The following is a 24,302-nucleotide window of genomic DNA, read 5'->3' on the forward strand; positions in this document are numbered from 1 at the left end:
TCGTTATCATTTTCAAAAAAAAAACGCATTACACAACAATGTTTTGGGGGCCTGAAAATGCAAACTTTTGAAAACAGGTTTCATAGTGCAAAGTGCTTATAGTTATCGTTTCTGTGTAAACTACAAAAACACGAATTTGTGAAAACGGTGATGTCGTGCGCATGCGTAATGTTCAGTCTATATGCACAAAGTTTTTCTTTACAAAGTTCCATCGCCAACTACTGGCCAGGAAGGAATAATACAGCGTTTTTAGTCATTTTCGCAACGGTAATTGTTTTAACAATGATGTTGTCTGTACACGAAAAATGCAAAGGAAAAACGTTTCCGTTTTTTGTACATCGTTGTCATGTAAATGTACCCTAAATCAATGCAACACATCTGGGGGATAAACAAAAGGCTGTTCACAATCACATCCCCTATCCCATTTCCCAAGCTGCACCTCACCCCCAGGCTCAGTGTGTATACATGTGTGTATGGTTATATGTGTGTGTGTGTGTGTGGATAATTACATGAGAGGGTTGCTCTTCCATGACGTAATGCGCTTCATTAGGATTGCAGAATTCCGATATATTCATGAATACTTTACTTTTCTACTTTTCTACAATCTTTTTGCATGAAACTCTTTTGAAGAATTTTAAACTTTTAAAAAGTTTAATATAACATAAGTTTAGTTTAATATAATATAGAATTTATACTGTATATATTTTTATATACATATATATATTTATATATTTTATATATAGTATATAATATAATATTTATAGTAATCATTTATTTGTTTTATTGATAAGATTAATGTTTCTAATTTATTATTCAATTTCTTATAATATCACAACGATAGTTATAATAGAATTGTAGAGCTCCAGCGATGCTGAAATTGACATTTTCATTGAAATCTCGGGTCTGTGATATCCGTCTCTACTTTTTTTTCTGCCTGTCCTCCTCCTTGTTCATTTTTATATTTGTTGTTATTGTTCTCAGAAAGGGGGATAAAAGAAAGTAGCAGTGTACTGAAAAAAGTGCATTATTTGCATGGTTTGCTTCTCTGTGTTTACTTCACTCAGCCTTCAAACAGCTTTTTGGCCTTGTTTACACCTGGTAATAACAGGTTGCAAATCGTCTTGTGTGACCACTTGTGATCTTGAGGAGAGGATCTCTGATTGTTATAGTATAAGCATGACATTGTGTTTGCGTTCTTGGTGTGTTACTATGTGTTGATAAAATATGTGACAAAAAAGAACTTCCAGTGTTGTGTGTGTATGTGTGTGTGTAGAATTTATTTTGCAGAGTTGTTAATTGACTAGCTAGTAAGCATGCCTTTGCTGTTGTCTTGAACATCAGGATGTTTTTTTTTGTGTGTTTTTTTTATGTTTACACTTTTAAGTACAATGTCACCAAATGTGTAGTTGAAGTGGGAAAATCAAATCAAAAATGTTTGGATGCCATTGACAACTGTATTTAGCGTTCTTTCGTTTCACACATACCGCCTAAAAACAGATGTTAATACCAAATCTAATCGGGACCTTAGTCAAACACACTTAGAGATACTGGCAGGAAGTGACACCATCCAGAGCATGAACCAATCAATCACCCCTGCAACACTCCGCCTTGTATTTTAGGGTGGCTCTGAAATTGACAGACACCTCTGTGCGAGTATGGACAATGAAGCAGTGCCAAAGACAAATATACATCAGAGAGAGACAGATAGGTATCGAGAGAGAAAGAGAGCAAGAGAAGGGTGAGAATCTGCAGAGGCAATATTTGACTTGGCCAGATGGCCGCTACATGCAGACCAATCACATCTGTAGCTATTTAGTTTGCCTGCGAGCCACCATGTTGATGAGTGTGTGTGTGTGTGTGTAAGTGGGAAGGTTTCTTCCCCTGTTAGGTCATCAATGTGTGATTGGCGCGACATGACTAACCTCAACCCAGAGAAGTACAGTACAGTGACATCACTGGTGAACAGGAGGGTATTGTAGTTTTATGAATGTTCGAATTTCATAATAGCTGAGTAAGAGTAAAATTTGAACTGATTAGTGATTTTTAAAATATTAAAACATGATGGATGAGGGTCAAGCTGGCATATAAGCCAAAAATATGAATCGGAAGTCGTAAAGACTGTCTTTTTCTCTCTCTCGCCGTCTCATGGTGTGGTCTGTTGCATCACAACCCGTCCCCACCACGTTCAGAAGCTGTGCTTTCTCAGCTGTTTAATATAAATTCTCAGTGAATATCTTTGTCCAGATGGTTTATTTTTACAAACAATACACACAGCCCACATTCCAGTACAGCACCCCTTCACTGTCAGACTACTCAAGCACACAGACCGAGAAAGAGAGACATGAGGGTACATTCGAGGACGGATGCAGGATGAACAACAGATGGTTAGCTTACACAATAAAAAAGATATATGCACTTGTACAGGTACAGATACATAACACACACACATTCATATTCAGAGAGGGTATGTGGGCAGATACATTAAGGGAGAGAGAGTGTGTGTATGACAGAGGGTTATTTCAAGATGACAAAATGCTGTTTGTCATTTGCTCACAAAGTCTTTACATGGAACCATATGACAGTTGTTTAGTTTTATTAATGCCACTAACATCACCCCTAAAAATCTCTTCTGTTGTTACAAACTACTGGCAAAAAAAACTCTCTCAGACAGAGACACACACATACACACATCCTTGGTTTCCTGCCGGCCTCTATAGACCCATTCACTCCCCGCAAGACAAAAGAAGCCCCTCCAGATAGAAAAAAAGAGGCAGGGGTATTTGGCCAGGATTACAGCCCAGTAAGAGAGCTCAGCCTGGGCTTCCAAACGCCCCTCAGCCCTCCCCTCGCCTGGAGCTCACTGAAGCGAGGGAGAAGAGAAAAAGAGCGAGACTAGAAGGACGAGGCAAAATTATCAGAAGGAGAAATATACAGACATGGATAAACTTAGATTACAGTAGAAGTTGTTCCTTGAAAGTTTCTTACCACATTAATTGATGGACTGGCTCCTTTCAAAATTCAATCATAAAGTAACTACAACACTACACAAAAAAAACCCCACTGTTCCATGTTTTTATGAAATCTGATCATTAGGTTGTTGCCTTGAATTTTATTATTATTTATTTAATTATTTTATTTGTAGTTTTATTGACTTTTTCAACATGTCCTGGTCATAGATGGAATTGATTTATAATCATTTTAATATTGCTCTTTGTTGTCTTTCTGTTGGTGGTGTAATGAATAAAGGCCCTGATAATCTTCGAGCGTAATTGAAAAACGAACTGGTGTGACATCATTTCAAACAAAATCAGGCCAAAACGAAGTTCGTTTGGTGTTCGTTTTCGGGAGCTCAAAACAGCTTGCCAAAGCGAACTTTCCGGAAAAGTTTGCTCTGGCTGGCAAATACCTTAAAGCTACCATTGGTCCATGGCAATTGCATTATAGGTAAGTGTGCTCTGAGGCTCCGCCTTCTTTGATATGGAAATCTTCTCCGGTTCATTTCTTCTGTTCAGTCTGTAGAGTTCAGACGTCTGCAAGCCCAAACATGAGCACACTGGAGAGCCGCTTTATAGAGGAAATTGAAGTTGTAATTGTGATTGAAAGAGACAACGACACTGTTTTTCATGTGTAGTACAGTAATGCTGCTTGCTTAAAAGCAATCTATTGCATAAAGTGCTATATAAATAAACGTGACATGACTTTACTGGAGTGCTGAATTGCTGAGTTTGTGCAAACATATCCACATCATTATGATCAGATGTTTTCTTAACTGCTGTTTTCTCACCTCTGTCATTTTTGTTGTGTTTATTTCGTTGTTGAAAGGAAAGCGCACAGCACATATTTACATATTAATTTAAACGCCGCACTCAGCAGTGTGAGCGGCGTCGGATGTTTGCTAACAGTATACCGCTGGTCACGTATTTCAAACTTCTTTTTACCCCTAAGTCAAGAACGAAAAAGAACTTTGCCTAGAGTATATCAGGTCCTTAAGGTGGAAAATCCAAAACGAACAAAGTCCTAATAACTCACTAAAGGCATAATAATTCATATGAGATGACAAACCCCTTTACCTAAGCATGATTGTAATAATAATTAATATTAATAAACATATAAAAGTTTTACCTTACAAAAATTATTTTATTTATTCATTTAGTCACTGTAAAAAATGTGCTGTAGTTATGCAGCTGTTTGCCAGTAACTTACTGTAGATTTAAATTTATGCTATTTACTGGCAACAGTTTGTTCAAAGTTAAATGAACATTAAACATTAACAAGTCTTTGTCTTTACAGAATAAAACTATAAAATAACAATCTAATGCAAAGCATTCTGGGAACCAGAAATCTTCATCAACCTTTTTCTGTTTTTTTTCCTTCAGATTTTGGTTCCCAGAATGCTTTGCATGAGGCTGTTATTTTAGTTTTATTCTGTAAAGATAAAGACTTGTTAATGTTTAATGTTCATTTAATTTTGAACAAATTGTTGCCAGTAAATAACATCAATTTAAATCTACAGTAAGTTACTGGCAAGTAGCTGCCAGTAATACTGTAATTTCTACAGATTTTTCTAACAGTGTTGTAATGTGTAAAAAAAAAAAAAAAAAAAGTTTTTAACTTTCTGTACAAGCCAAGTCGTACAAAATCTTTTGATTTTGTCATCTCATATAAATTATTATAAGCTGTTGGCTGTCACCTTTGTGTCGTGAAGCGAGGCATCTAACCCTAGTAATTGTTGCTCAAATAAATCTAATGCGAGTTGTTTTGGTTAAAAAAGATTTCTAAGTATACTTCTGTTTTTAACTGTACTTTCCTGCACTCTTCTCTCCCCCACCCCCTACTCTTTCTCATTTAACTGTAGTGGAAGTCTTTCTGACAGGTGCATAAAGGCAGGAATCAGCAGTGCTAATGAAGCGTATGAAAAAACTGAATGAAAAAGTTCCACAGTTCCATTTAGAACATAGCTGCCATTCCAGAGGTGAGGTCATCAACCTGAGACCACCGTCATTGAAGTTACAGGGATTTCCGTTCCCAGGGGAACCGAAGACAGTGGCAGAAAAAGCTATTGAGCTCACAAAGTATCCAATAACATCAGAGATATTTGTCATGAGAAAGACAAGGGCATGAGACTGGAGTATATGAGTTCTGAACATCTGCGGCCTCCTGAGCGAGACTGCAGATGGTTATGGGTTTCTGATAAAGGTGCAGATGATTTTTGGAAGTTGCTGTCAGAGTTTGGAAGTTGATCATGGAAGCTGCTGTCAGAAGTCTGTCAAATGTTAATTTGTCAATATTTCTCTTAAAATAAAAACTTTACAGTATTCAAGTAATTTAACAGTCATTAATACACTGAAATAAAATTTGGTGTAGAAACAATTTCCACTCAGATATTGCTAGTACATTTCACAAATGACAAAGAAACTGCAAGTAACACATTGAATTAAACCTGAAAATTTGAAGTAGATGAACAGAAACAGACTTTTCTTGTAAAACATACTCTTCGGGGGAGAAAAAAAATAGGTTAGGTATCATAAACAATTATCAATTTTACAGCATTTATTAATCTAGATTCACATTCATTTAGAAATATATTAATTTATTTATATGATATTTATATGATTTATGACATTCATGACAACAATTTTTGCTCATTGGTATTTAAAGTTTTTCATAATATATTAATGTTAAGTTTTATAACTTGAAATGTTAAAGCTTGTATTGGTAAATATAGAAATAAACATAAATGTAGGCAACTGTTCATTATTAGTTCATGATACCTAATGCATTTACTAATGCTAACAAATTAAACCTTACCATAAAGTTAAAATCAGAGCTTCTTAAATTCATACGTGCACACGACATTATGTGCATACACTCGTACCCACTTAACACCCCTCCACCACCCACTCACACTCCCTGGAGCCTCTCCCAGAGTTTGCCCCCAGAGGCTGATGTCTGGCCTCAGCACGGAGCTCCTTAGCCAGGCTTGGCTCTCAACGCCACTCCCTGGCTGCAGCGGCGGGTTTGTGCGCGGACGCCAGCGCAGCGGCAGCCAGCCGGGCCCGTGTGATCCCAGTAATTGATGCCTTACTCTGGGGATATATTTAATCACTACTACAAGCCTCTCAGAGGAAGAAATGGCCTTGTAAAGACTCGCTGGCTATGCTGAAGCAACACGCGGGAATCAAAACTATGAAAAAGGGTGGAGGTACAAGCTACACCTTCCTACTACAAGCGCATTCTACCACACACACACACACAGACCCAAACAACTCCCGCATGTCCACACATTGTTCACACACACACACACACACACACAGATATATTCAGGCCAAAAAATCGGATTCCAGCTGCCCTAAAGCGGCCAGTTTTAGAGGCCTGTAATTATTAGCGCTTTAGATGTGGCTGGGTCGAGAAAAGCAGTAAATGAAGAGGAGAGGGGGTGCCAGCCCTAAAGCTGTGAGAAAACTGAAAACAAATGATCAAGCCCTCCTCTGGTCTTCTCACTCCCCCTCACCCCCCACAAACTACATGTGGAAACTTGTGCGGATGGAAGTGTGTGTGAAAAATATGAGGGACGATTGGCAATCCTGGTCATTTCTGGGTGGATAAATCTACAGCTCTAGGGTGCATCGTACCCCTTCTCTTGTCTCAGGAGCTCCGAGGCGAATTGGCAATGGTGCAGAAGAGAGTTAGAGGAAGTGAGACGGGAGGACAGGTGCATTGGGATGTTACAGCTACTGACACAGAGATAATTAGAAGAAGCTGTGAGCATATTTATACACATTGAACAGTGATGTATTCAGGTTTGAAGGTGAAATTATCTGTGATGTTTGTGTGTAAGACAGAGAGCGAGAGAGAGAGAGTTTATGAGTGTGTGTGTGTGTGAGTGTAGTGTGAGAGTGTGTGTGTGTGTGTGTGTGTGTGTGTGAGAGAGAGAGAGAGAGAGACCGTGTCCGGGTGACAGTACCTGGTCTAACACTAGTATGTGTGTCTGTTGTTCACTGTCTGGCCTGCCTGTCTGTAATCAAGTCTTTTAATGGTTCCAGCCAGTAATTGCACTGTATAGCCCCAAGATAGCAATCAAAGGACTCAAAGATGCTGGATTCTTCTCTCTTTCTCCTTCCCTCCAAGTCTATCGTTCTGTCTCTCAATTTTCTATGTAATTTTTTTTGCAGACCATGTAACAAAAGCATCTTGGCATCTGTTTCTTAGTGAAAAAATCAATTCAAACTGAGCTAATGGCAAAATGGATATTTCTTTGAAGACTGGCCTGGCCCCCAACCCCTCCCTCTATCTTCTGAGCATTGTTTTCCTCTTATCTTTTCCCCATTACTTGAACACACTAATGGCCCTTTTAAGTCTGCGGCCATCTGCATTTGCTAAAAAATTATGTCCTCTTCATCTTGAGTAAAACACAGTCACTTTAAGGTTAAGTCTTAGGTCCGTTTCGCAGTGCGTGGTGTACGTGGTGTGCATTTTTTTCTTCATATTAACAGGTGACAGCATTCACTGCCAGCATAAGCATTGAAAATGCACAGGTGAAAGTAGAGTTTGTTGCTCGCTTTGGATAAACGCATCTGCTAAATGATTAAATATATATTTTGTGATGTTCAAAAGTTTAAGTTTATTTTTCAAATCTTTTCGAATCTTATACTCAGACAGGCTGCATTTATTTGATCAAAAATACAGTAAATCTCACGTACGAATTTATACGATTTGCCTAAACCTACGTGATGGGTAGGTTTATGGGCATTTAGCAAAAATCGTGCGAGTGAGGTCGTATAAATTAGTACGAATTAGCCATTTTGTAAAATTCGTACAAATTGCCGTGAGATCGGGCTGGTAAAAACTGTAATATTGTGAAATACTGTTACAGTTTAAAATCATTGGTTTCTATTTCAATTCTGAAGGAAGATGAAGTGCAACACTGTCATTAGTAGACAGAATGTCAAACAGATGTCATTTTATGAAGAAAAACACTACTAATCTAATCTTATATTGATTGGCTGACTCCATCAGTTGATGCCATTTACAATAGCTTCATCTCCACAAAATCTCTTTGTAACTGTAACTAATAATCGTTCAGTAAATATAAACAATGTAGAATGAGAGAGGAGGACACCTGCATATCAGCAGATGTTCCATCCATTATCACTTCACTCCTCCTCTCCTTCTCTTCCTTCTATTGGTTTGGGCTTGTCAAGACACTGTTGCACTTCTCTGATGTTTTGTGTTATAACGTAACCTGTACATTTACACTTGCGATGTTTATATGCCCTTTATGTATTTTGCAAAATGTTAATCATTTAAACAAAATAAGAGGCATCATAAAAGATGCATTTTTAAGTCTTGTTTGTCAGTTAAACTGCCCACTGTTCTTCTTCTTCAAAAAATAAATAAAAATAAATAATTCCAGGTCCGGCAAAAAAAACTTTTTTTGGTTTTCCAGTATCTTCTGCATATTTGAATCCATTCCAGCTGTGTCTGTATAATTTTGAGATCCGTTTTTTTTCACACTAACAACTGAGGGACTATTACGAATTATTAGGTTCAAACATTAATGCTCAAGAAAGCAACACGATGCAGTAAGATCTGGTGATCCGGTGTCCTCTGGGAAACATGAAAAAAAAACACATGGAAAATATCTGAAGAGCAGTACCAAATGAAAAAAATAAGAGTTTAGAGTTTCAGAAGTTTACTATTTTAATACATCATGTTTTCTTTTTGAGTATTAGAGAATGTTTGCATGTTTTGCAATAGTCCCACTATGCCTCTATGTGCAAAAAAATTATCTCAAGATCATACAGTCACCGCTGGAAAGGTTTCAAATATGCAGAAGAACCAAAAAAATGTGCAGGACCTGGAGCTTCTTTTTGAACAAGAAGAACAACAGTGGGCAGTTTACATGCTTAGGACAAAGAAGGCACTTGTGAAAAATGATCACACACAAAAAAAAGTATTAAGAATCAAGCATATGTATACACTCTAAAAAATGCTGGGTTGTTTTAACCCAATGTTGGGTCAAATATGGACTAACCCAACGTTGGGTTAAAAATGCAATTTAAAAATGGACAAACCCAGCCGTTGGGTTACATTTTTAATGTAACCATTGCAATTTGTCCATTTTTTAATTGCATTTTTGTCCATTTTTGATTTTGTCCAAAATGCAATTTGTCCATTTTTAAACTGCATTTTTTAACCCAACGTTGGGTTTTGAACGGGGTCTTTTTTCTAAATTCACCTATTATTTTGTCTTGTGGACTATATGCAAACATCTGTTTAAATATAAAATATTCAGGGTTGTGCTAAATAAAAAAAACAACCTGAAAAAAATTCTGTGATGCCTTTTATTTTTAATAAAATTATTTACATTTTTCAGATTCTACAAGGTGTGTGTAAACTTAAGGCTGCAAATGTATATAGTAGTCTATTACCTCTATGTGTAATGCTTTCTGCAGAATAATGAACATTAATCTCTAAACCATCACATCTTGATTTGCCTGATTTATCTTGGAATGTGCTTTTTCACACAAGGTGATATTTTATTCATCACTTACAAAAGGTGCTTGTAATTTTAAATAATGAATGTTTAGGGTTTATAGTCACATGAGTGAGTCCCGTCCTCTGAGATTTGTAAACAGCAGATACTACGAGAAACAGAGAGAAAGAGAGAAGGACTCAGTGTGTGCTTAATGTTTTTGCATTGTTTTGAAGTCTGGGTGATCCAGAGAAAGGTTGCAGTCTTGTTTTGTAAGGCCTGTGTGTGTATGTCTATTAGAGCGCAGCTGGTCGCTCTCTTCTTTTGCCCTGAACAGAATAATCACCACAGTCAGGTTAACACGACCCACAGAAAATGAAACGCAGTGCAAATGAGAACACTTGTACTCTTTGCAGTGCTCTCATCTCCTTTTCTAGGAGTTTCACTTTTGCAGTTCGAGGGACAGTGGGGGAAGTGGGAGCAATGAGGGATCTCTGAATTTAGTAAACTTGTGATAAATGGCACAGGTCAAATTGTCGCTCGCAGCATCATATATTATAGAGTCACTGTGTGAAATACTAACTCTCAACATTAACACTGATGCCTTTGTTTTAGACTTAATGCGAGTAATTGTTCACATATGTTTCGGAATGAAGTTCCAAAGAAAAAACAATGACATTCTAGATACGATTTTCCACTGAGGTGTAAAAGTAGTTTGAAGATGTGCAAGAAATCATCAACATCAGGACACAAAATGAATATTAAGCTGTTTTAACAGATTTTTTTTATTTATTTTTTTGCAACCCCATTACCAAAACACGGCATGTCCCTGGATTATTTCCCAACACAGGCTCACTGGGAAAACATTGCATATAGCAAAGATTTCATGCAGATCATGCGGTAACATTTGGCAATTTTCATTATTATTATTTTATTTTGTTATTAAAATAATTAAACAAAAATTGCTACAATGAAAATATTAAGCCGTAATCTTTTGAATTACACCAAATGTAATTATCTTAAGTAATACAAATCCTTTATTTTATCAGTGACATTTACTCACTTAAACAATGATACAAATCGTTTTTGAGTTTGGCTACTAAGGGGTCAGGGCCTCTTTTGACAGCCTCCAAAATCCACCTGTCTCTTCTCCTGTCATATTCTTTATAAAAACTCTGATCTGGTTAATATAGTCTCGCTGTCTCTTTCCAACTTTCCTCTCAAATTTACGATGACAGGGGTTGAAAGTTGTAATAATATTTTGGTTGTTTCACAGAAAGGCTTGTGATGAATGCGTAGGAGAATTCAGGCATTGAGATTCTGAGCATGATACTGGCACCAAACAACTTTATATGGCCACGGGCCATTCGCAAAGGATGGAGTGGAATATTTGGGGGTGAGAGCAGGGGAGTAGAGAAGAATCTAAAGGACAAGGGCTTTATTTACACAAGGATTTTTGGGGGTATTTAACATTCAAAAGAGACAGATCAGAAAAACAACATCAACAGCAAAGACAAAAGTAAGTAGCCTATCGTAGATGTGGAAGTGTGGAATGAACTCATTTCTGTGTGTAGCACTTTTCATCAGTTCATTTCGTCTTTTTTGGTGAGGTGTTACAAAGTGTGTTTAAATCATGTCCAGCTCACCTCGGCCCTCTAATGACTCCAGGCATATGCTTTTTGAAATCTCGTTCCCTCTCTTCCGCTCTCTCATTTTCCTCTCAGTGCCTCGGAGGCTGTGTGCTGGTTCCTGTAGTGTTAAGGCATGCACACTCCCATTACTAAATTGTATAGTGTCATTTCCACCAGGGCTTATGATTAGAGGAAAGAGGGTCTTCATGCATCAGATAACATCAGTTGGGAGAAACGGGTGAGACCCCTGCCTGAAGGGTGTGTGTGTGTGTGTGTGTTTGCGAGCGAGCGAGCACTGGGGGTGTAAATCCCAAAACAAAGTACCAAGTATCCGCTTTCATTGTGAACATCCTCAGTGATAAGATCAGAGAGAGGGGTGTGCTGGTGTTGTTGTGATAGTAAATGTTTTACCTGTGTGGTTTTGAAAAGAGCAGGATCTGCAGACGATATCTGCGATTTACAGGTTTACATGCTGATAAAAGACACAAAAGACCAGCCTGGGCCATGGAGACCAGTGATTTTAGCCACCCAGCTAGGAACATATCAGACATAGACACTCATACGCACACAGATCAGTCCTTTCAATACGCCGCTGACTGCAACATCAATTAGCAGAGGAGTGTGATAGCGTGATTGTGTGTGAGTTTGGGAGGGGGGGGCGGTTTATAAGGGACAATGAGAAGGACATGGAGGAGGGTGGGAGAGAGATAAGTTTGTAGGGTATTGTCTCATGACAGAGACCTGGATAAATGCCTTGTCTTTCAGTTAATGGAATGAAAGGCAGAATTATTCATTTGTTTCTCATATGTAGCCAAGACAGCTGGAGAACAATGGAATACAAGGCCCCTTTCTGCTCCGCTGCCAAGCTACTGTACAGCACAGCTAAATACAGCTCAATCAATCACTGTATGATTAGCCTGAATGCAACAGGAATTAGAACACACATTATATAAATATATGTAAACTACCGTTCAAAAGTTTGGGGTCAGAAATTGTTCAGCAAGAATATGTTAAATTGAACTACTGCAACTGTAAAGACATTCTTTCTTTTAAACTTTCTATTCATTAAAAAATCCTGAAAACAAAATGTATCACAGTTTGGCTGATGATAATAATAAGGATTATTTATTGAGCAGCAAAACAGTACATTAGAATGATTTCTGAAGAATCGTGTGACAGATTTGCCATCACAGGAATAAATGAATTTTAAATAAAAAAATTTAATAAATAAATAAAATATTACTGACCCCTAACTTTTGAACAGTTATGTATTGATTTATTTGATTAGTCAAAATATTTTCTTAATTTAATTTTAAAGCAAAAAAAGTGATATGATGTCAGAGGGAATGAAATGACTAATTCCCTGTCCATGTATTAAACTGACACTGGTTAACAAATATCTTAAAATCTTCACTTAAAAACAAGCTACACATCTGCTGGTATTTGTTATCAGTTTCAAATAATCTTCTCTATAGAATTTAACTCAATATCTTTTTAAAAACATCTCTGTAAAACATGTTTACACAAGGGATTATCAGGCCAAATAGCACAAATATATTTACAGCAATGTCAGGAATCACAATAGGATTTTCTGGTCTTTAATGCGTATGTGGAACAGCTACGTATGTTTTCCGTTTTAAAGAGGATGAGTTTAATTTAGCTTGGCAATAATTATTTTGAAACAAGCCTGGCTGTGCTCCTAATCTCAGGCTTCAATCTGTACATATATAGTCAGATTAAATGCATTGCATCTTCCATCTGTTTTTCTGGGGGGGTTTCTTCTGCATGCCCAGAAATACACATTTTCTTTAGTAGAAAACAAGAGCATGTGGATGTGAATGGCGCTCGGAGTGAGTGTTTACCACATCAGGAGAGATTAATCCTGGAGTCTCTCCCTGGCACACACGGGAGGGGGCACTTTTTTTGATGGACACAGAAACGCAACATTCCTATAGTTTCCAAAGTGCACACTTAAATACGCTAATGCGAATAAACACACATACATTGCTCTCATTACGGTGCCACTGACTTTATATGCAATCAGCTTGTATATTGCTTGGATGCGTTCTAAAAACCACAGCAGTGAATTAAGGGTTCAAATTGACAGAAGGATTAATCAAACGGATGATAAAACGAATGACATCATCACATCCCTGGACTGATTCAACCAGAATGCTATGTCAGACAAAACAAACTCTCCCCCTCTCTCTCTCTCTCTCTCTCACTAACTCCGTTTAGTTTTATGAATGTACTTAATTGTAGGTGTCCTTGTAGCTTTGATTGTTCTCCAGGCATTTGTTGTGTCTTTAGGTGACCGCTTTTTTAAAAGCTCTTAGGCCCACTCATGCTGCCGTTACCTCTCCACTCACTGACTCACTCACCTGTATTAAACAATGAGGAGGAGCCAAAAGGACAGGAGAAATGCTGTTTGCAGGTCGCAAAGGATCAAGAGGCTTGTCAAAGTGCTTTTAAACATCTCAACTTGCCAGACTGCTTTTAAAAGAACAGTGAGAACTTCCAAGATGAAGCTCAGTAAACAAGCTGCTAGAATTCCATCCATAAAATCTCACTTTTGATCATCCAGGTACACAATGATGCAATGCTGTCCAGACCTGCAGCAACTGAAAATACAGCTTCTGATCAAGTTTTCTAAAGCACTTAGCAGCACGAAAGTAACTGACAGCTGGGTCATTCTGTATCAACTCAACCAGAGGTTCCTGACTAAAATTTGTTGATTTTGATCTTTTTTTTTCTTTTTTTTTTTTGGTGAAAATTTTTGGATTAAATTTCATGAAGGTATATTTACTGAGTAATTCACGGTTTTGTAGAGGGGGGTCAAAATGACAATTTTCACCTGAGATTTGGATCCAAATTAAAGGAGGTAAAAATGGACATCACAGCAAATTTGCTTGACATGAACAAAAACTGTTAAAAACCAGAATCTAAAAGGATATTAAGATATCTTTAATAGTCACCGTTAGCAAATAATGCAACAAAGATAGCTAAAGTAAACAGATTTTACTAATAGACCTACCAATCTCTGTAAAAATAAATGTTCAAAAAAACATCCATTGTCTATTGTTAGTAATGTAACACCAAAGTCACTTTCAAACCAAGCAGCTTTCTGTTGGTCAGCACAGCAAATTTGCTTGTCATGAGCAAAAACTGTGAACTTTTTCACCCTCACAAAAAAAAAAAAAAAAACTCTCAACCATGTGGATTCCCATTTAAATTACTGGATTTCGTCCATGTAATTTCTTCAGGCAACAGTAAATGTGACCGCACCTTATCCTGAAAGTGTAATTTACAAGGTTATCGAGTTATCATGTCACTGCTGAACAAATACATACTATAGCCAGGGTTCTACTGCGTTGTAATACACGTGAATACGTTTTTGGTACAGATTCCCTATAAATGAGTCAAATAATTAGGGCTTTTCAAGTGCAGGTGTGTTTCATGTGAAGTCAGTGAGATCTAGAGAAGGTGAATCTGAAACAGATGTGTCTTGATGCTTCATTCTCTTATGATGGTTATCGGAGTTCATACCAATGAGGTGCAAGAATGAAAAGGTTTCTAGCTAGATATGGCTTGGAGAAGTTCTGAGGGTAGTTTTGGCCCATGCCAGGTCAGGAAAAGTCAAATATTTTAGCAAACACACTCAGTCGATGACAACTTTTTGGAGGAAAACAATGTCCATGCAATAGAATTTTGGATGCACACGAGGACATAGCAGATGGTGTTACCTTCAACTGAGAAGCAATTTCATTATGGCAAATTAAGTACATCTGTACTTTATTTGTGCTAAACCGTATATTATATTTTCAACACGCTACTATACTATTTAAAAATCATCATATCTTCATTGGCTGGCTAAATGCTAAACCGTACAGAGAGGTGGAATCTAGTGATGAGAAGATGAGCTTAACAACAACACATGTTCAAATGTGTTAACAGAGACTTAGCAACTGTCAGCAAGAGCTAAAGTGTCTTACTCCTGTCTGACTGACCTCAGTCTGTCTGGCTGTTTCACACTCCAGTTTTATTTTATCTGTAATGCTAATACTAAACAAAAGTCATAAATCTGCTCTGTCTCTGCAATAGTTTTCTCTGTAAGCTGCTTGCTTTTGCTCCTGTTTTTAATGAGTGTAGCAAATCAGATATGTGCAATTGGCAACACATCCCGTCCCCTCAAACAGCATGCTATTGTGTGTTGAGGGGACATGCAAGTGAGAGAGGTTTCTAGAGTCTATGTCTGTGATTTATGTCATAAGAAGTTGTATCACATTGTATCTGACATTGTGCAAGCATGCTATAGCTTAGATTCCCATGTGTTTATGCGGCATGTATTTTTGCGTTTCATTATGGATGCAAACAGATTGTCTCGGTGTTCGTGATGAGTATGTAACTATAGTCTCATGTTGCAAGCAGCTGTTGAGTTATAAAGCTTTTTTTTTTTGCTTTGACAGGCATAAATATCGTGTGCCGTTGGCTACTGTTGTTTGAGAGAGATACTACACTTCTGTTCACAAGATTAAACTCATTTCAGGTGTTTCTTCAAATGTTTAGGACTGTACTCACAAATACAATCCATGGAATAAAATGTCATTTATTTGGTTATTAGTAATTTAAAAATAAAGGTGAAGCAGTTTCAGAGAACATTTTTTAACAATTGGTTTGGAGGTTCATGGGTTCAAAGGGTCTTTAAGCACTCACACAGACACACACTAGAACTGTGTGGAGTGGAAAAAAAAAATCATCCATTCCACTTTATGAAGCAAGAAATAAATTTCACTCTCATTACAAAACAACAGGAAGATAATACACATATTTGTCACCACACACACTCACACACACACACACACACACACACACACACACACACACACACACACACACACACACACACGCACGTGCACGCATACTTTACCAAAAGGAAATGGACGTTAAAAGCTGTCATAATTGACCATGAAATATGTTGCCATATTTTGTACCTTTCCACAGTTGCATGATGGCAAAAGATGAGAAATTTCATAAGTACAGTTATGACACATCCTCTTGACTTGTGTAATGCTTACATTATTATTTTCAGCTAATGGCAAAGTCCTGTGTTAATCTTTGGACATCAAAGTTGCAAATAGTAATACAAGCCTTATACCAGTCATGTTAACAAGTTTGGCTTAAAATGTACACTGATAATAATTATTCTGTGGTAAAGTAAATACTACAGAAAAAAATATGCAATTTCTACAGTTAGTTTAGGCAAGTAAATTAAAAAAGTAAATTCTATATTAGTACTAAATTCAAACTTGTAGAAATTCAAGTTTGAACTTAAAAGTATATTTTATTTGGAACTGTTTGTTTGTTATCAAAGTTATAAAATTCTATCTGTCTGTCTTTCTCTGTGTTATCTTTAGTCTTTTTAAGGGGAAGAGAGCTGTGTGACAGACTGCATGGAAGAAAATCAAAACTCCCTCAGGTAAGCTACTTACGCTGTCTCAAGAGCCTCTTACACAGATCTCCATAAGGATGAGAGAGGGGAGGGGGGGATTCATATCTCATCAGCTCGTGCTTCTTGGCATGTCTTGTTATCACTGAGTGCTGATTCTGCGTGACGATGTTAAACAGCATGATCACTGACCCAACGCTACTGTAGGGATCAAAATGTCAGCCTGCGTATGCGGTCACGGTAATTGTGTGGCTGCCCTCCAGGGTGACTGAACCGAGAGAGAGAGAGAGAGAGAGAGAGTCAAACACAGCAGCTCAGACATCGCAATCACACAATCACAACATAGTTTTTGGGTCAAACTTCTTGCCCACAGGTAACTTCTTGTATGCATATGTGGATGGATGAATTGGAAAAGTATAAACAACTGAGGTGAAAAAGAGCCACAAAGAATGAGAGAGTAAAGGAGTGATGGACCTTCTCCACACACAGAGGTGCTTTGATAGAGGAGCATCTCTGTGCTAAAACACTCTACACTCATCTCTCTTTCTCTCTCTCTCTCTCCCTCGCTCACACTCTCTCTGTCACTTAAAGAATGCTCTCCGGTGCTGGATTAATTAAACTCTAAACATTAAATATTGATTGATGCATTATCAGCGCCTCCCAGTCGCTTCCGCCCGGATTGATTTCCGACGTGATTTATTGTCATATTTGTAGAGTCATTTCACTTGATAACAAAGAGGAATTGCAGCTCGCAACCTCAGACCACCCCCCGTTTCTACTTCCTCTGCCCCCCCCCCCCCTCCTCCACTCACTTTTCCCTCTGCTTCTCTTTCTCTCTCTCTCTCTCTCTCTCTCTCCCTCCATTTGTTAGGTGTAAGATATGTCTGCACACAGCCCATGTATATTATCATTATTCAAATTGAAATGATAAAACAGCCCATGACTGATGTTTTTCCTCTTTGTCCTGCTTCCTATCATCACGCTCTGAAATGAATCCACAGAGAAAGGGGCTGGTTAAATCAGCAGCTATAATTCATGGACAGAGTCTTCACCTTTTATTCAGTTTAAATTCTCAGAGCTTTGTTGTTATTAGATTGAAGTGAGAAAAGTTTTGACTAAATTTGAATGTGATGAATGATGGATATGGACCATATCAGAACCATCTAGGCTCACGTGATGTTTGGGCCTTTGTTTTATAAGCATTTGACTACATTTCACACTTAATGTTTCTCTTTCTCCCTTGTATGTCCATGTTAGACTTGAATTTGCACATTGTTTTACACACACACTTGGCCTATTTCTTTCCATGTTTTTGTATACAGTTGCTTAAAACATGTTTCATCTACTGAGGAACCACACGGTCAAAGTTTCTTTGAGGATAATCACTCATCCAGGCCATCACACTTCCTTCTTTTACTCTCTTTTTTTTTCTGTTTATTGACAGCATATGTCAAGTATCACATTCTATTAAACAATTTGACTTTTTATTACATTCTCAGCTTCTCCAACAGAGTTTACAAATAAAATGAATGGACCTTTATGTGGACTGATTACACTTTTAGAAGTTTTTCAAATGACCAATGACAGGATGAGGCTTTATGAATTGGATGTGGTGTGAGAAAGCATCTGCTTTACTGTTACAATCCAATTATTGTCTCTTCCAATAATCCTAGTGGTATTTTTAAACTGTGCAGTAGCACACACAAGCTTTTATTTTAAATTTGTGAACACTATATAATTCTATTTGGTGACTTCCCGACAAACAAATACTTAGTTTATTTAAGCATGTTCTCTATATATTTAGAATGTCTATTATTTTCAGCCGCATTTGGTGAGGAAACTCAATTTGACTCATGTCAATTGAATTTGGTGACATTGAATTATGAGATTGCGGTGGTGTCTTTGGGTCAGGAGTTTGAAAAAAGAGGACAGGGGCATGTTTATACGTGTTGTGTGTTAGTAAGTAAGTATCCCCCGTGACTAACTCACAGGCTCATGTTAAATATTCACTCTTATTGTATTTGTAAATTACAAGAAGCTCTCATTTGAGCCTTTAAGATGGGTCACTGGCAGGTTGAAAAGTTTACAAGAAAAGGAGGATATTTGGTGTCTTGCTAAAAAATACAAGAGATCCTCTTTCACCACTATAGCACTAACGATATCAAAATCAGCATAGTGACATAACTAGAGGCGAGTTCTTGACTTTTTCTTAAAGACAGGATTCATTTTAATATTACAATAAAAAAAAGAGTGAGAACATTGGACAGAATAATTACAAATCATTACTGAAGCATAGGAGAAATTACACAGCAATTAATGGAATGACAGAACCAATTATGGAATATATTAATATTGTTATTATTATAATGGTTAATAACTATTCGCTAGGGGGGTAAGTTAAGTGCACTTAACAAATTAATGGTTTGTGTAGAGAAATAACGCTACTCGTTTTGAACAACCTTTGAGACAGATAAATCACTTTTCTCATTACTGATACAATCAATCTCCCTTTCTGCAAAGGTTATAAGCCGCAGACATTACATTGTGTAATTGAATCATTAATATACCTAATCTCATTAACAGCAAAATTAAGAAACAAATTTGCCTTTTCTTTATAAACCTGCCACTGATGACCAATGAGAACTCTCAATATAATTATATTCATCATAATTAGTGCATAGTAATAAGTGATTAACATACAATAATGGCTAAGAGAAGCTCTTTGTTCCTAATTGCTGAACATGTACTCTAGTTCATACCTCTTTTGTGTTTAATTGATACCCTTTTGCAAATGATTAATCTCATTCTTGAGTGTTCTGGTATTCTAAATATCCCTGTAGGCTACTTTTAAATGTTGAAGCGCTATCACTGTATGTATGTATGCATATATGTGTGTATGAATGTACATTGTATATTTTGCATGCATACATTGTACATTGTGTACAGTGTATATGTACAGTGTATATATTTTAACACACAAAGTGAATATATATATATATATATATCACTTTGCAGGAATGTATTATTAAGCTTATTTTTATTCATTTACTTTATTTTATATTATTATTAAATTCTATTTTACCCCACACTCATACAGACAGAAAATCACACACTTTCTATTGTATTAGATTTAGCCTCCTCTGATCAATTGTATTGATCACCTCTGAAACGGCATGAGGATCAATAGAGTCTTAATGCGAGTTTGCTGTCCAATCAGAGCCTGTTAAAATCAAGAGAAGGTCTTCAATAGACTGTCTGCTTCCTGTCACATACACCAGGAGATAAATGTGCATAATGGTGTCCTATACAGCACACACACACACACAGTCATCGCAGATTTAAAATGTATGAATATAAAAAGTCATTATACATATATCAGCAAAGAAATTCTACAACATTACAGTTTCTATATTCCTGTCTACATGTCCTATGCATCATATGCATGGTTAACCATTTTAGAATGAATACATATATATCTTATATATCTTCCCACATTCCTCTTCTGATAGCTCTGAAAGAGACTGATCTATAGTGGCACCACCTTTAGATGTTTGTCAGCTGTGTATGTTTGTTCTCACAGGGCCAAAGTTGGCTGTGACTCTAGAGGAGACTTTGTAAGTGCCTGGGCTCTTACTGTGAATATTAACGAGAGAGAGAAAAAGAAAGGGAAGGAAAGGAGAAAGAAAGAAGGAGAGCGAAACAGAGGGAGAGAATAAGGGCATGAAATCTTAGAAAGCAGCTGAGATAGAGAAAGAAGGATAAAGAAACAGGGGAAAACTGGGCCAGAGAGGGTAATAGGCTAGCACTGTCACTTCTCTCTAAAACCTGCACAAAGGAAGAAAGGAAGTGATAGTGGGACAAGTGGGAGGGAGCCAGCCAATGGAAAAGGAAGCAATAAAAACAACAGCAAACTTCCCTGCACAGGAACCTGTGTGTGTGTGTGTGTGTGTGTGTGTGTGTGTGTGTGTGTGTGTGTGTGTGTGTGTGTGTGTGTGTGTGTGTGTGTGTGTGTGTGTGTGTGTGTGTGTGTGTGTGTGTGTGTGTGTGTGTGTGTGTGTGTGTGTGGTGGTCAGTAGGTCACTTGTACTGAAACATGTTTTGTTACATGAAGCTATAAACATGAACAGACACACTGTTACAGTTAATAATGAGATACGAGGGAGAGAAAGCAGAACTTTGCACTGTATGTCAAGGAATTTTTACTCAGCATCTTTGGCTTAACTGATCACTTGCATGCTGAAAATGTCATACTTGTTGTTTTTTTTGGTTTTCTTTCCAACGAGTGTGCATGTGTGTGTGTTTTACTGTGTGGTCTTTGTGAATGAGACTGCTTAGTCTGCTTTTCAAAGACAAACTCACATATTGCTTATCCTCCCTCCAGACAGTGGCAGTTTCAAACCACTGAAACCCCAGTTCCGTCTAATGTGTGTTATTGCTTGTTTTAAAGAACAATTAAAAATGAAAAGCTTGAAGTTAATGTAGTTTTCCCTTTGTCGGGTGCTGGAAAGATGTGAATGAAAGCGCAAACATCTTGAAACATTCATTTTACATTTCTCACATTGAAAATGCTTTGATTGTGCCATGCACTGCATCTCCTCCCAAATATCACAATAATTTCTAAAATGTGCTGGAAATTCCTTAGCCGCGCAACAATAACAAAATCATATCATAATGTTCATGCGGAAGCAATTTTTATATTAAAAAAGCATCACTTTTTGCCTTTTTAAAGCTATATTTAAAGTTATTTATCTGCTGTTTCTCTTTTCACTTTTTGAAACTCATTTTAATAATCTGATCACATGACTCCTGCTAAAAGAGGCTTATTAGTGAATTGTGTATTTTTATATCATAAGCAGCTCTGTTGTCACACTCTTTCTCCTCATTCTTACACACTGACTCACTCTGTATCCGTGCAAGACTGCGAGTGTATGTGTCCTAATATGTGTTCAGGCAAAGTGGATCTGTGAGAGCTCTTTCTCTTTTCTCTGACATACTTGAGTGTGTCAAGTATTAATTATTAATAATATTTATTAGTATTGAGTTGTTTCAAATAATGTAATTCGTTTAGCAATGTTTTACGTGTGATTTCTGGTTTTACAGGGTGAAATGTGTCGTCATATAGTCTCCCTCTGCCACAACAACATGCTGAAGAGCTCTTTCTCCAAATACCATTCTTCAGTGTCACAGGAGAAGTGTGGATGTGATTCATGTAGGCCAGTCGTCATCAGCTCAGCACACCTTATTATTACATTTTTAATGTTAACCATGCAGTGTTAGTTCATCAAAACTAACCATAAGCACATCTGATGGAGATTTGTGTTTGTACAAGTGAGAGTATCCACACACACACACACACACACACACACACACACACACACACACAAAGCTGAACCAGACCATGCATGGTTTGACTAAAGAGTACATTTTGTTTTGGTGTTATCATATTTTTACATTTTCTTTGTTCTCCAGCATTCAAATCGGATGAATTCAACGCCGTACTTTTAAATATGTGTGAAATCCGGGATGAATTGTGCCATAACTAGCCACCTCAAGAATCACTAAATCAATCTTTTCTGAAGAAAAGAAACCCCTACATACTCACCTAAGATGCTTGCTCGTAAGGATGTGTAATTAAAAATCAGGACATCCGAGCATGTGCAACAGCTGCATCTCTTTCCTTTCATTTGTGCTGTGGTGCTCTTTTTCCAGTAAGTATTTTGGGCTTTTACAGTGGTAAAGCACTGGTAGTGGACGACAACTCTATTCTGAGGAGGTCACTGAATTCTAGGTCTTATTTTGATGCTACACTATTAGTATCATAATGTTCTTTTCTTGTGCACACAACATGTACAAAAGTGTGGTTCTGTGACATTTTTATTGTTTACTTGTTTTTTTCAAGCAGGACAGCGCCACTAGAGAGAGGTTCTCTCTGTGACAATGCAAAAACAAACAAAGTCTATAGAGTGACTGCATTGGACAATGTCACTGCAACAATTACAGAGATAAAGCCTATGTTGGATCAAATGTTGGCTGTGAGCTTGTGTTTGTGGTAGTGGGAGGGTGGGTTCACTAGAGGACAAAAGCTCTACTCTGATCTCTTAATTAATGGTATTCTTATGGCCAGGTACAGTATTCGATCTATCTATCTATCTATCTATCTGTCTATCTATCTATCTATCTATCGTTTGTTATATCATTCGTTCTAATGTTCCGTCTATCTACTGTAAAGGTTTTTAAATGTTTTAAAAGTTTTTCCTTGTTTAAGAAAGAGCTAAGCGTGAATTTAGAAATATAGTTTAGATTGCAATTTGCCATACTCTCTCTCTCTTTCAGACATGTAGTATAACTGGAAAAGGGGGAATTATTACTGACTTAATATATAATTAATTAATCCCTTTTTTCCCTTTATGGTAAATGTCTGTAAAAAACAAACTGTTTGTGTGTGTGTGTGTGTGTGTGTGTGTGTGTGTGTGTGTGTGTGTGTGTGTGTGTGTGTGTGTGTGTGTGTGTGTGTGTGTGTGTGTGTGTGTGTGTGTGTGACATCTAAGATGGTCATGTTTAGTCATACTTAAAATCAGTATGATGTAGGCCTATTTGAAGCAGGCTATTCTGCTGTTCATTACTTTGTAGTTGAAATAGTTCAAATGGAAGTTATTTGCATAATAAAATAGAAATGTATTTTAATATTGATCATAAGCTCAGTTAAGTATTGATTACTAACACAGAGCAGCAGCTGAGGCAAATACAACTATATGTTATTTATTTGTAATATAAAGCATTCACCCCCTGAGGTCTGGAACTTAACACATTAGAAAAATGCCTCAGTGGCTGCAATAATCCCCGTCATCTGTTGATAACAGATGGTAGATGTCATCAGGAGGCGACTGTCTGCCGCTTGACATGATCATCACGCCTGCCATGGAGACAAGATCACAATTTACAACACCAGATATACGCACTTAAACTTTGTCCACTTTATAAAGAACAAGTCAAGAAATCAGTCATAACCATGATTTAAAATCAAGATCCTCCCGTCTGTCCACATCTCTAGAAACTATGAGTATCCCACTGTATTTTGCATTCCACTCTTATCCTGCAAGAAGCGACCGAGCGCAAATGAATGTGGATAAACGAAGCTGGAAACAGTCGTGCTTCTACCTCCAACAGGCAGAGTGTAAATCAGCCTGATAAAACAAAATCCTCAAGAGGTAAAGTAAAGAGAAACATATTTTATAACACAAAAGTTAGAAGGATGCAAAGAGCAGGCGCTTTTCCCTGTAACATGAAGTTTAACATTTTATAAGGTCCTTCCTCTCATTCGCCAGTGTTTCGATTGGATCCTATGCGAAGTGTGATCCAACTGTTTGTGATTCTCCGCGCAGAGCGTGCGGCAGTTCAGCTCCTCACTGAAGGCTACATGTTGAACTCTGCTAAAAGAGGATCTCTTTTAAAAGAGATAAAGGACATAAAACGGTGATATCTGGCGTCTACACACACACACGAAGGCGAACAAAAATCATCCATACTGCTTATGCTATTCAATTATGCGGTCAAACGCCCTCTGTTTCTGTGGAATGATCAATTATCGGTTGTCACTGATAATAGTGAATGATGACCCCACGCGCTCCCGCTGCTATATGCTTCTTATCGATTAGCGCGTGACACCCCGAGTGAGCGCGAGCATCTGCGCTCTAGAAAGAGCCCTGACTTGTTCGTTGCTCAATCTAAGGGACACGTAATCTTTGAGAAT

At 37.4% G+C, this 24,302-nt stretch overlaps 1 long non-coding RNA gene across 1 annotated transcript in view; it reads left to right on the plus strand.

Moving 5' to 3' along the window:
• LOC311288128 overlaps window positions 1-21,760 on the plus strand; it is a 123,830-nt gene extending 102,070 nt beyond the window's left edge. The window contains exons 2-3 of the long non-coding RNA XR_014626886.1: window positions 16,521-16,582; window positions 21,653-21,760. This is a non-coding gene — a long non-coding RNA (uncharacterized lncRNA). The remainder of the gene's footprint in view (window positions 1-16,520; window positions 16,583-21,652) is intronic.
• The last annotated feature ends 2,542 nt before the right edge of the window (window positions 21,761-24,302 follow it).

Source organism: Rutilus rutilus (genome assembly GCF_951802725.1).
Source record: "Rutilus rutilus genome assembly, chromosome: 3".
Taxonomy (NCBI): Eukaryota; Metazoa; Chordata; class Actinopteri; order Cypriniformes; family Leuciscidae; genus Rutilus; species Rutilus rutilus.